Raw genomic sequence first — 11,555 nt, 5'->3', positions numbered from 1 at the left:
GATCTGGTGGCCTCCACCCATGCCCAGGTAGGGTACCCGCCTGGTTTCGAGGGATGTCCAACATCGTTAGAGCATCTCTCGTCAAGATTATCGACTGGCTCGGACTAAAAGGACCCCGATCATGCGTAATGTTGTTGTGCGAAGTCTAGATGTATGTTGGTGGACTTCACTCTCACGCACGAGAGAGGGGTTTAAAAGGGCGTGGCCGTACGTGTCTGTCGACTTCCATCGGAGCCCGTCTCCGGCCCGAGACTGCTTGATGGGCTGCGGATCGGGCGGCAATCAGCTGACTGGATGGGCCGCGCGGAAGGAAATGGTGGCTCCCTACGAAACTGATGCAACGGAAACCAATTTCGAACTGCATCATTTTTTCTTGCCTCCCCGCATTTCAGTTTAGCCTGTCTAAGGTGATACAATAAAAGCAACATCACGTTGCGCATTTAGTTTAGTTGCCTCCATTAGGCCAGTAACTTCCCCCGCATTTAGTTGTCCGTGTTTGTGGTCTTGGGCTGCATGTTGCACCACGTGGTGTTCAGGCCCGGTCCTAAGGTTTCGGGGCCCGGGCGAAACTCGAACACATGCCCTATAATATAATAATCAAAATAATCAATATATATCTGTATAAAATGTACAAATAAGTAATTAATTAATGCTTAAATATTATATCAATGTCAGGTAATTTATATATTATTTTAATACAAAATCTAATATTTTTAGATGCAGGGCCACTAATAATGTTGTTATCCATGGACAAGAAAATAAGAGACATACTTTATGTAAAATTAGGTGGTCACAATGACTGATGAACTGTACTTTTGGTGTGGTGAACCAGATAGCAAAAAAAAAAAATCATGACATAAAATGTATAATCAACCATATAATCAAAAATAGATTAAAAAATACATGATGGGCCAATATGAACATGTTAAGGCCAAGGTTGGATATGACAAGTTCCTCACTAAATAAGTTGTAATCTACCATCAGTTTTTCACATGAAATCATCTATTGAAATTATACTCCCTCCGTCAGAAATTACTTGTCGTTGGAATGGATGTATTTAGACTTTTTTAGTTCTAGATACATTCATTTCTATGCATTTTTGTGACAAGTAATTTTGGACGGAGGGAGTATGAATTAGTATATATCTTTTTAGGATCAGTTGATCGCTAATTCCATCTTCCAAAAAAAAGGATTTACTCCAACTAAAAAAGGGGATTGCTAATTCTCCTGAATAGGTAATTTTGAATTGGAGTTGATTGTGTGTCCCACGGCTAATTTTGAACTAGAGCTGACGATGTGACCCACGACCATTTTTCCAACTAAGAATGCGGGCTTGCTTTTTTTAGACAAAGGGGGTTGCTCCAACGTAATTGTTTTTAAATCAATTACTAGCCCTTTTAGCGTAATTGTTACAACTAGCCTGGTGTGACCCACGGGCCACACCCAGTTTTCTTAAAGCTGACCCACCATGCTACCACAAGACGGATTAAACATCCAGAAGAAAGAAAAAGGCCCAAGGCTCAGCCGCTACAGAAAAATGACATTTCAGTCTTCTTCTTCCTGAAGACAGATCAAACAGTTTCGACAGCTTCATGGCGTCCCCAGCGAGCAGTTCCCGATCTTATAGAATCGTAAAAGTGCTCACACATACCTCGGCGGGGACCCCTTGCTTTGGGGGCCCGGGGCGGCCGCCCCTCCTGCCCCCCCTCAGGGACGGCCCTGGTGGTGTTCGGTGCACACATTGTGTCATCCTACTACCACATCCAAAAAAGGATGTACCTACCACCGCAAGTTCACCATCATCATGAGGGGTTAGTATCTACCACCTCATAAACATATACAAGGCAACAACTGTTTTAGCGCCCTAGCTATCTCAAAATATGCTTTGTCCAATTCCAGCGGAGCTCGTCTCCAACACGAGGTCACGTGATGGAGGTAGACCGGACCGCCACGATAGCTATTTCTCGGATGGCTTGACGTGAGATGGAAGTGATTGCCTCAAGTGAGCGTTCTGTTAGGGTGACCCAAGTAGCTTCACTAAGGCTAGTTTATTTCCTTCTATGCTCATCATTCTTTTGTTTTTTCATATTTTTTCAAAATATTATAAATGCATATATTCCAGAAGGTAAGTTAATTAAAAGAAATGAAATTATGAATTTGAAAAATGTTAACCCGGTGTGAAAGATTGTTGATGCAGTTTACAAAACAAATGTTTGTCAGATTTTAAAAAGCGTTCTTTTGTTTCAGAAAAATGTCCATTATTAAAAAAAATCATCTAAAAATTGTTCGTGTAATTCAAAGAAAAACTTTCTTGCATTTAAAAATATAATCATGAGTTTCATAAATATTTTCATGACATTTAAAGAAATAAAGTGTAAAAAATGTATGCATAGTTCTAAATAAATGTTTCTTATCATTCAACATAATGTTTGAATGTTTATTTGAAAATGTAAAGCACATATTCAAAAAATATCAAAAATATATTGTCAAAAAAATGACAATCGTGTATTTGCGAAATTATTGAACGTCTACAAAAATGGTTCCTGCTGTATTCCAAAAATATATAATGTGCATGAAAAAATGGACATCAAAAAATAAATTAAAAGGTATTAATCATGTATATGAAAAATGGTAAACGTGTATAAAAATATCCATGATATAAACATAAAATGTACAATGTTATTTAAAAAGTAGACATGTATTGAAAATATATAAATAAGAAAACCAGTAAGAAACAAAAAACTGAATCCCAAGAAAAAATACCATCGAAAACCAGCAATGAAAACCAAAATAAAAGAAGAGAAGAAAGATAAATTGAAAACCTGAAAAAGCAAAAAAGAAAAACTGAGAAAGCTCAAGAAACGCTGAAGAAATACAGAAAACCCGAACCGCAAGAAAAGCATATGAAAACTAACATAGAAAAAGCACTCCTAAAAATCACCTCCGCAGCAAACCATATTGGACCGAGCCAGTAATGCCTCGATGCAAAAATTCTTAAGGCGAGACAGAATATAGCGCCGCAATATGCGATATATAGCCATGTCGCTCTTACTCGCATGTTTTTTTGTCGAGGCTATTTCTATGATAGTTGTACCTCTGGCGCTCGATTGTCCCTTGCCTTAGTGGGCTTGCCCAGTAGGGTGGTTTTGGGAAGCTTCTATGGACCGGTTTGGTCGGATTTTTAGAAGCTTTCATGCAGGGTTTTTACTTTTATGTTTTCCTATTGGATTTTTTTTGTTTATATTTTTTTCCCTTCTTCTTTTAAATTTGTAAACATGTTGATTTTTTTAATTCATGTAGCATTTTTTCTTATACACGCGTAGCATTTTTTATTCACGTTTAAATAATTTCCGTACATATTTAAACATGTGGTGATTGTGATTGTATTTAGCGAAACAACATGTTGGGTATGTGCGAACGATCATCAATTTTTCCTCATGTGCCAATCAAGCCAAGAACCACCTGTAACTGTCATGCCACTTTTCCTTGAAATGTTTTGGAATTAAGAAGGGTATGTACACTTTAAAAAAAATCACGAAGGGTATGTACACTAGACGACCTACAACAACATATCAAGTTGGAGTTTAGTAAAAAAAGGATTGGTATTGTCAATTTAAGAACAACATGTTTAGAACATTTTCAGTAAATGTTCACAGTAATATAACATGGAAAGCAAGCATTTTTCTGCCCCGTATACTCAATCTCAGAACTCGTTAACTTGCCATTAAGAATATGTTTTTACTCGCACCGTCGTCGTATAGTTTTGTTTCGCAGTTGCTACTATAGGCCCTCCGCCTCTATATTTTTCTACCTTGTTTTCTGTTTCCTAGTCATCTTTTGTTGCTTATTATTTTGCGTCATGACAGAAAAGTTATCGAAAACCTTCTCAAGTGTATCATGTACTTTAAATCGGGCAGAGCAAATCCGAAGAGGAGAAGAAGGTATTGCAAGAGTGAAGGCGCTCGTCAAGGCCCAACACCGGGCGGAAGGGTTGCGGAAAACATAGACCGGTGGAGCCACCGGCTAGATATCACAGATGATGCGGCGACGACTACCACGACAGCGACCACGACAAGCAAATTGACGTTTATTGTTGTCGAGGTAGATCACCTACATAATTGGTGCTTATTCCATCTCTTGTCCTGAGAAAATTCTATGGCAGTGGGCCAGGAAACATCTAGAAGAACTGACAGTGGGGTTGCGGATTTACCTCGGTCAGCATGTCGTCTAGGTCTAAGTCATGTGGAATTTGGCTAGAAATTTCGGCAGCATAACCGGCCGGGTGGGGAAGAATCGCATGGCTAATTTTCGAAAAGGAAGACACTGCATGTCTTCTTCTATTTTCTGCACCACGGCACACAGTCACTCCAAGTCCATGTCTTCTATTTTGTACTACTTCACATGGAAGGCAAATTACACCGAACGTCTTCCTAGCCGACTGTTTAGAGAAAGTGTTAGAGAGATGACTTGAAGACGGGTTTTTTTTTTGAGAAATAGACCAGCCACAACTTTATAAATTAAGAGGGGAGCAGTTACAATCCTCTCTGAGGATACTCCTTAAAGAGGGAGGAACATCTCCTAACATGAAGTGGTCACCGTGTCTCCTGGCCAGAGCAGCAAGCTCATGTGCCAGCTTATTGCTGGTTCTGTTAATGAATCTGAAAGTAACCTCCTTGAACTCCTTTTTGATGTGGTCGACATCTGCGATTAGTGGAAAGTGGCAAGACTGGTTTGTCCCCTTACTGTTCAGCAGCAAAACAATAGATGCACAATCTGATTCCACATTCACCGGACCCCTGTAATATTTGCTAAGGACTGAGAGCCCGTACAATACAGCAGCCAACTCAGCTTGTTCTGGATCCGTGCATACGTGCATTCGCTGTCCACATGCCATCTCCACCATACCTTCATGCGTTCTAACAATTATACCTGCCGTAGTGTCACCCGTATTGGCTATGAAAGAGGCATCTGTGTTCAGTTTCCACCAGTCTTTGTCAGGTGGTTCCCACTTGCTGCTCACATCTTGCTTTTGTCCCAAGATCAATGGATTGCTTTGACCTGTGTGTAGCTCACCGCAGCCCTTGATCATCTGAACTTCCCCAGAGCATTGCCCTTGGGGTTTCTTTCCCTCCCTTATTTCCATTCGCCTCTGATTCACATGATCATTCTCTTGATGGTTAGCCCAGCGTCCACCCTCCGAGTGCTGCACGCACTCGTCGCCTCCCAAGCGTGTTTCCTCAGCGTATTTTACTAGGAAACAAACTGATTGTCCAATCAACGCCTTTCCATCTGCATGAATGCAATCATCTCGCAGCCACCAAGCACGCCACATCAGGAGCAATATTCTCCTTCTAGTTCCATTATCACATTTTCCTAATAGGTTTTGTAACCAGTCTATTCCAGTAAACTCAAACTGGTCTTCATCCGGCAGAGCCCAATGAACTCTTATTCCTTCCCGAAGAGACCGGGCTTTTGTGCAGCTTATAGTAGCATGGAATTCATCTTCTGCCTCTCGTCCACAAATACTACAGGTTTTATCCAACTCGAGTGTTCTTTTCCATTTATTTTCCTTTCTTGGGAGGGTTTTGGTCGCCACACGCCACGCGAAGATCCTCACTTTTTGTGGGACTTTTGTCTTCCATATGAGATCCCACATGCTCCTATTTTCCGCTTCATTTGTCGAACTCGATGCCATCTCATTGCTCTGTTGTTTAATTTTAGCTCCTAGTCTGTAAGCACTCCAGACAGAGAATACTCCAGACTTTTCTTCATGCCATGCAGCACAGTCCTCTGCTTCACATTGAGGTATTTTTAGCTTGCAAATCTCTTCTGCATCATGTGGGTGAAACAGTTGTTGTATAAGTTCCGCATCCCACTCCTTCGTATCTCCTTTCAACAGCTGATTGACCCACCTCAGTCTTGATCGTCTCTTGAAACCCGTGGGTTTGAGTCCACTCTTTCTTGGAATCCACTGATCTCTGCAAATCTGGATTTTCTTCCCATTTCCCACTCTCCAAATGAGGCCCTTCTTAAGCAGCTCAAGGCCATGTTCAATGCCCCTCCACGCCTGGGAAGCATCTGAGGCAAAAACAGTATCAAGGAGATCCCCTTTCGGGTAATATTTTGATTTTAGGACTCTTGCACATAGACTGTCGGGGTATTTCAGTAAACGCCAACACTGCCTTGCGAGGAGGGCTTGGTTAAAGATTTGCATATCTCTGAAACCGGTGCCTCCCGCTCTCTTGGGCTTAACCATACGTTCCCAAGACATCGAGTGAACTTTCCGTATACCTTCTTCCTCTCCCCACCAGAAGTCCCTAATTAGGCGTTCATACTTGTCGCAAAAACCCACTGAGAATTTGAATACTCCCATGGCGAACATGGGCAATGCTTGAACTATGGATTTAACATGAACCTCCTTGGCAGCAAAAGACATATGACGGCCAGTCCAGTCATTGCATTTCTTTAAGAATCTATCCATTATAGGTTGAAAATTTGCATCCTTCATTCTACCCTCGGGAGTTGGAAGCCCCAGATATTTGCTTTCAAAAGTCGAAGACTCACAAGCAAGGATATCTTTAATTTCCTCCTGTACATTCATGGGACACCACTCACTAAATAATATCGAGCATTTGCTGCTGCTTAGTAGTTGTCCAGTACACCTTTGGAACATTTGAAGAGCCCTCTTCACCGACCTCGCTTGTTCGCAAGAAGCCTTGAAAAACACTAAACTGTCATCTGCGAATAAGAGGTTTGAGATACCAGGACTGTTTCAAGCTACTTTGATCGGAGATATGCTTCCACTCTGCACTTCCCTGTTGAAAATTGTAGCTAGTCCATCAGCGACAAGGAGGAACAGGTATGGACTAAGGGGATCCCCTTGTCTGAGGCCTCTGGTCGGTAGGAATTGTTCCAATAATTCTCCGTTCAACATTACCGAGAACCGAACAGACGTTACACACTTCATGATCCAGCTAATCCACCTAGCATGAAACCCCATTTTCTGCATAGCTTCTTCAAGGAAAACCCACTCCACCCTATCATATGCCTTGGCAAGGTCCAATTTGTAAGCACAATGCGTGTCCCGAGGGTTCTTACTATGTTGGATCTTATGAAAACACTCAAATGCTATGATGGCATTATCTGTGATGATCCTACCGGGGATGAAAGCACTTTGAGTTTCTGAAATCAGCTCACCAAGCAGGGGTCTCAACCTGTTAACCAAACACTTGGAGATCACCTTATAGATTACGTTGCAAAGGCTTATTGGGCGGAAGTCCTTCAGGCTCTTGGGGTTCTTTCCTTTCGGAATAAGTACAATGGACGTGTCATTTATACCCTCAGGCAGGTTTCCATTCTCAAAAAAGCCTTGGATCGCCTCAATCACATCCTTCTTCATTATATCCCAGTTCCGCTGAAAGAAACGGGCTGGAAAACCGTCCGGACCCGGGGCTTTCAGAGGGCCTATCTGGAAAAGAGCATCGCTTATCTCCTTCTCTGAGAATTCCTTAATCAGGCTCGCATTCATCCCCTCATCGACCTTACTAGGCAGGAGATCAATGAGATCATGTGGGTTCACTCCATTCTCTTTTGTATACAGCTCCTTAAAAAACTCTATGGCCAGATTTCTCAAGTCCTGCTTTTCCTCCACCCAGACACCCTCTCCGTTCTGTAACTTCTTTATTGTGTTTTTCCTCTGTCTCCAGGTAGCTTTCCGATGGAAATAGCGCGTATTTTGGTCTCCCTCCCTAACCCAGGTGGCACGCGAGCGCTGGCGCCACATGACTTCCTCCTTAACGAGAAGTTCGTCCAGATCAGCAGCAGTTTTCTTAATTTGTCCTTCATAATTCCTGTGGTTTGGGTGCTCCGTCAGTAACTTTAGCCGTTGTCTCAGCTTTCTGATGTTTGAATTTACACTCCCAAAATCCTTCCTGGACCACAACACAAGGGAATCCTGAACCTTCTTGAGTTGGTGTCCTACATCTTCCAGGCTGTGTATTGCTCCCTTGCTACTCCAAGCTTCTCTAATAGTGACCTCTAAAGACTGTACTCTCTCCCACATCATTTCGTACCTAAAATATTTTTTACTGGAACCGTTTTGCTCATTGACCAATGTCAACACCAAGGGGAAATGGTCTGATCTCGATGTCACCACATGTAGTATTTGAGCCTGGGGAAACATATCGCTCCAGGCAGGTGAAGCTACTCCTCTATCCAACCGGCCTCTTACATTGTTCCTCCCGCTTTGTTTATTATCAAAGGTCCATTCCGGCCCTTTAAAACCCATATCATAGAGGTCACACCACCCCAGACATTCTCTAAAATTACTCATATTGCTTTCAGATCGTTTTGCAGCCGAGAAATGTTCCCCTTGCCACAAAGTCTCATTGAAATCGCCTATCATCATCCACGGTTCTCCTGATCTGTGCTTGATTCTTTTTAATAGGCTCCACATGTTGTGTCGTTCATGAGCTTTGGTCTCTCCATACACAAAGGTGCCCCGCCACAAAGGACCATTCTGAACATTCCGGATATGGACATCAATATAACGCGGCCCATAAGAAAGCAAATTTATTTCAATGCTATCATCCCAAAAGAGGGCGATGCCGGCACCTTTGCCTATCCCATCATGGGTGATATAGTTTTTAAGGCCTATTATTCCTCTTATTCGCTTCACGTTCTCTTCGCACTGCCGAGTCTCAGAGATGAACACGACAGTGGGGCGGTAAGTGCGCACTAGGCACACAAGTTCCCTCACTGTCCCGGGGTGGCCCAAACCCCGACAGTTCGAGCACAGCATCGTCATTCCTCCTGACGGGCGCTATCAGTCGCACCCGTCAGTTCCCCGGTAGCCCCAACACCGGTTGCTTCCTTTCCACCCAGCTCTTCCTTGTTGCTCTCTCCCTCCTCCTTCTCATCAGCTCTCTTTTTCTTACACATATCACTCCTAGCAACACGCTCACTCCCTAATTCCGCCTCTATTACAGGAGTATCAACACCAATTCTCTTACCCAGGATAGAGTCCCCTTTACCAGCACCTTTTCTTCCTTTAAACTGGTACATGAACTTTGTCTTGAGCTTGTCCTTGTTAGTGCCTGCCAGGGTCATCACAGGAGCGCAAGTGTGCCCACTAGCGACCATACCCTGACCTGTCAGATTGACCGCCTCTACTCTGTTCCCGTTCTGCGTCTCTTTTCCTGTATCTTCCCCACCCACCGTGTAGACAGCAGCATTTGGTGAGGCCTTGAACACAGCATCCGGGCCGAACCCTGGAGGGAAAGGAGGGGTCGCAGCCTCCAGGACTGTGTGTGCATCAGGGGTAGTGTCGATGTCGTTTCCGATTACAGCCTCCACAGGTGGAGTTGAGATAGTGCCAGTGGTGGTCGTGGCTACAGCTGGAGTAGAAGCCACGGTCTCTGGGATGTTGTCCAGGGGCTTCATAGAATTTTCCCCGACGCTCAGCTTTCTTTCATCTCCATGTTCTGGCCCATCGCTGACCTTCAGCTTGCTCACTGCAGCAATCGCCGCCTGTACAATAGGATCGAGGAGGACCTCATCAGGGACTCTCCTGTATCTCACCATCTCCTGAGAGCAGTTTGCGTCCTTATTTTCTTTTTTCCTTCCCAAGACTTTCCCAGGCCATCCTAGCCGGCGCAGTCCATGCCTCCCCATGCACCTCCGAGCCAAAGTGCAGGAAGCGCCTTGCACTGCAGGCATCCAGCGCTAAGAACCCACCTTTGTTCTTGCTCATCTTGAATGGTGAGGCTCTCATAGATCCAGTGAACCTCACCGTTTGGTCATCCACCGGGAGTCTACAGTCTCTATCCCCATGCCCTATATGCCCACAGTACATACAAAATCTGGGAGCTCTCTCATATTTGACCTCTAAGTCCATCCACTCATCCTCTCCTAAACCCCTAGATCTGATCTCACGCAGGAGAGGGGTGTTTACATCATGTTTTACACGTACACGGAGAAACTCAGAGAATATATTACCAAACTTATCAGCGTCTACCCTCAGAACTTCCCCCAACAGGCCCCCGAGTTTCCAGCCGATCTCCTCCAAGAGCATGAGTGGAGGCACATCATAGATGCGTGCCCAAATAGGCATAGTGTTCACCTCTACGTTTGATGCTTTACCCTGTCCGTCAAAGGGAACAATGAGGAAGGCATCCTTACGGTGAGTCCAGGGGCCGTTCTCCAGGACATGCCGGCGGTCACCCTCGCGCTCGAACTCCAGCATGAAGCGGTTGTTGCGGAGGGGTGTGTAGCTGAGCCGGCCGCGTAGCCCCCACTTGCTCTTCAGCTCGCCGAACAGGCCCACCGTGCTGAACGGGAGCACCGAGAAGAAGTATCCCACGGCGAGCCATCGGGTTGCCATCGCTGCCCTGGCCCTTGATAGATCTAGCTCCACCGCAGTCGTGCCTCGATTCTCCCCTTGAACCACGCTCTGCACCACCTGGCAGGCTGCCATGGCAGTGTTTTTGCCCCCCCTATGGGATGGGGAGCCTCTTTCCACCCTCCGGCTACCACGCTCGTCACCCCCAAGAGGGAGGGCCTCGAGCGTGCTCGCCGCAGCCATCTTCTTCAGCTTGCGATCGCCCTTGTTCTCCATTTTGTGGGTGGATGGTGTATTTGTTTGATGCGAACTGTTGGCCCCCCTGCTCTTCCGTGTTCTTATAGCCCCCTCACCTTGGCTATCCAAAGGAAGCAATCAGAATTTCCTTTCTCCCAATCACTGGTTTTGTCCGGGGGATCGCCCGTTTGGGTAAAATTGATTTCCCAGATCATTTTGTTCCGTTCTCCGCCCAGCAGGTCCGGGCCTTCCTCTGTATGCTGAATTTTTTCTTTTTTGCCTGCATGGTCTTGTCTTGGACCCGCCCTTGACAGTATCGTATCCTGAATCTCATGGCAAACGACCGACTGCTGAATCGATCTCTATCTCCACGATCTAATTCCCCTCCTTATCTCCCTGATCCCTCCATACAGGAAGGGATTCGTGTTCCATAGGCGCTAGGTTGTCCATCAGCTTGAGATTTGGCATCCTAACTGGGGGCTCACTTGCCTGATCTTGCCCAGACGCCAGGCTCCAATCCAGGCCGCCATAACTAGGCTGAGGATCTGAAATCTTCCCCTCGAATGATAAACGAATACGGTCCATACCTGCTCGCAGTCGATCCACGATCTTGCCAGCATGATCCATTCCGGATCCCCCTGATTCCGACGAATCTCCCTCCCGAACCTTCCTCCTAGCCAACAGGGAGTGGGCAGCGACCCCCATTTTCTTCCGGATCTCCAGGAGACCCAACGGATCTTCCTCTGCGAGACCGCGGTGCCTCGAGGGCTTTGCATCACTCTCACTCTGCAGTGGAGGAGGGGGGAGAACGGAGGATTTGTGCGGAGGGATCAGTACTCCGGTGGCCGGTCGCCAGGTTCTCGCCTGGGAGAGCGGCGGAGCGCGGTTAGCGGCCATCATGGAACAAGGTAATTGCATAATGCTTGCCACAAAACCACCTAAATGCGACTAGAAAAACAATGGTGTTTCCTAGAAAGCC

Source organism: Hordeum vulgare, chromosome 2H, assembly GCF_904849725.1.
Source record: "Hordeum vulgare subsp. vulgare chromosome 2H, MorexV3_pseudomolecules_assembly, whole genome shotgun sequence".
NCBI lineage: Eukaryota > Viridiplantae > Streptophyta > Magnoliopsida > Poales > Poaceae > Hordeum > Hordeum vulgare.
Note: the sequence above shows the minus strand (reverse complement) of the source record.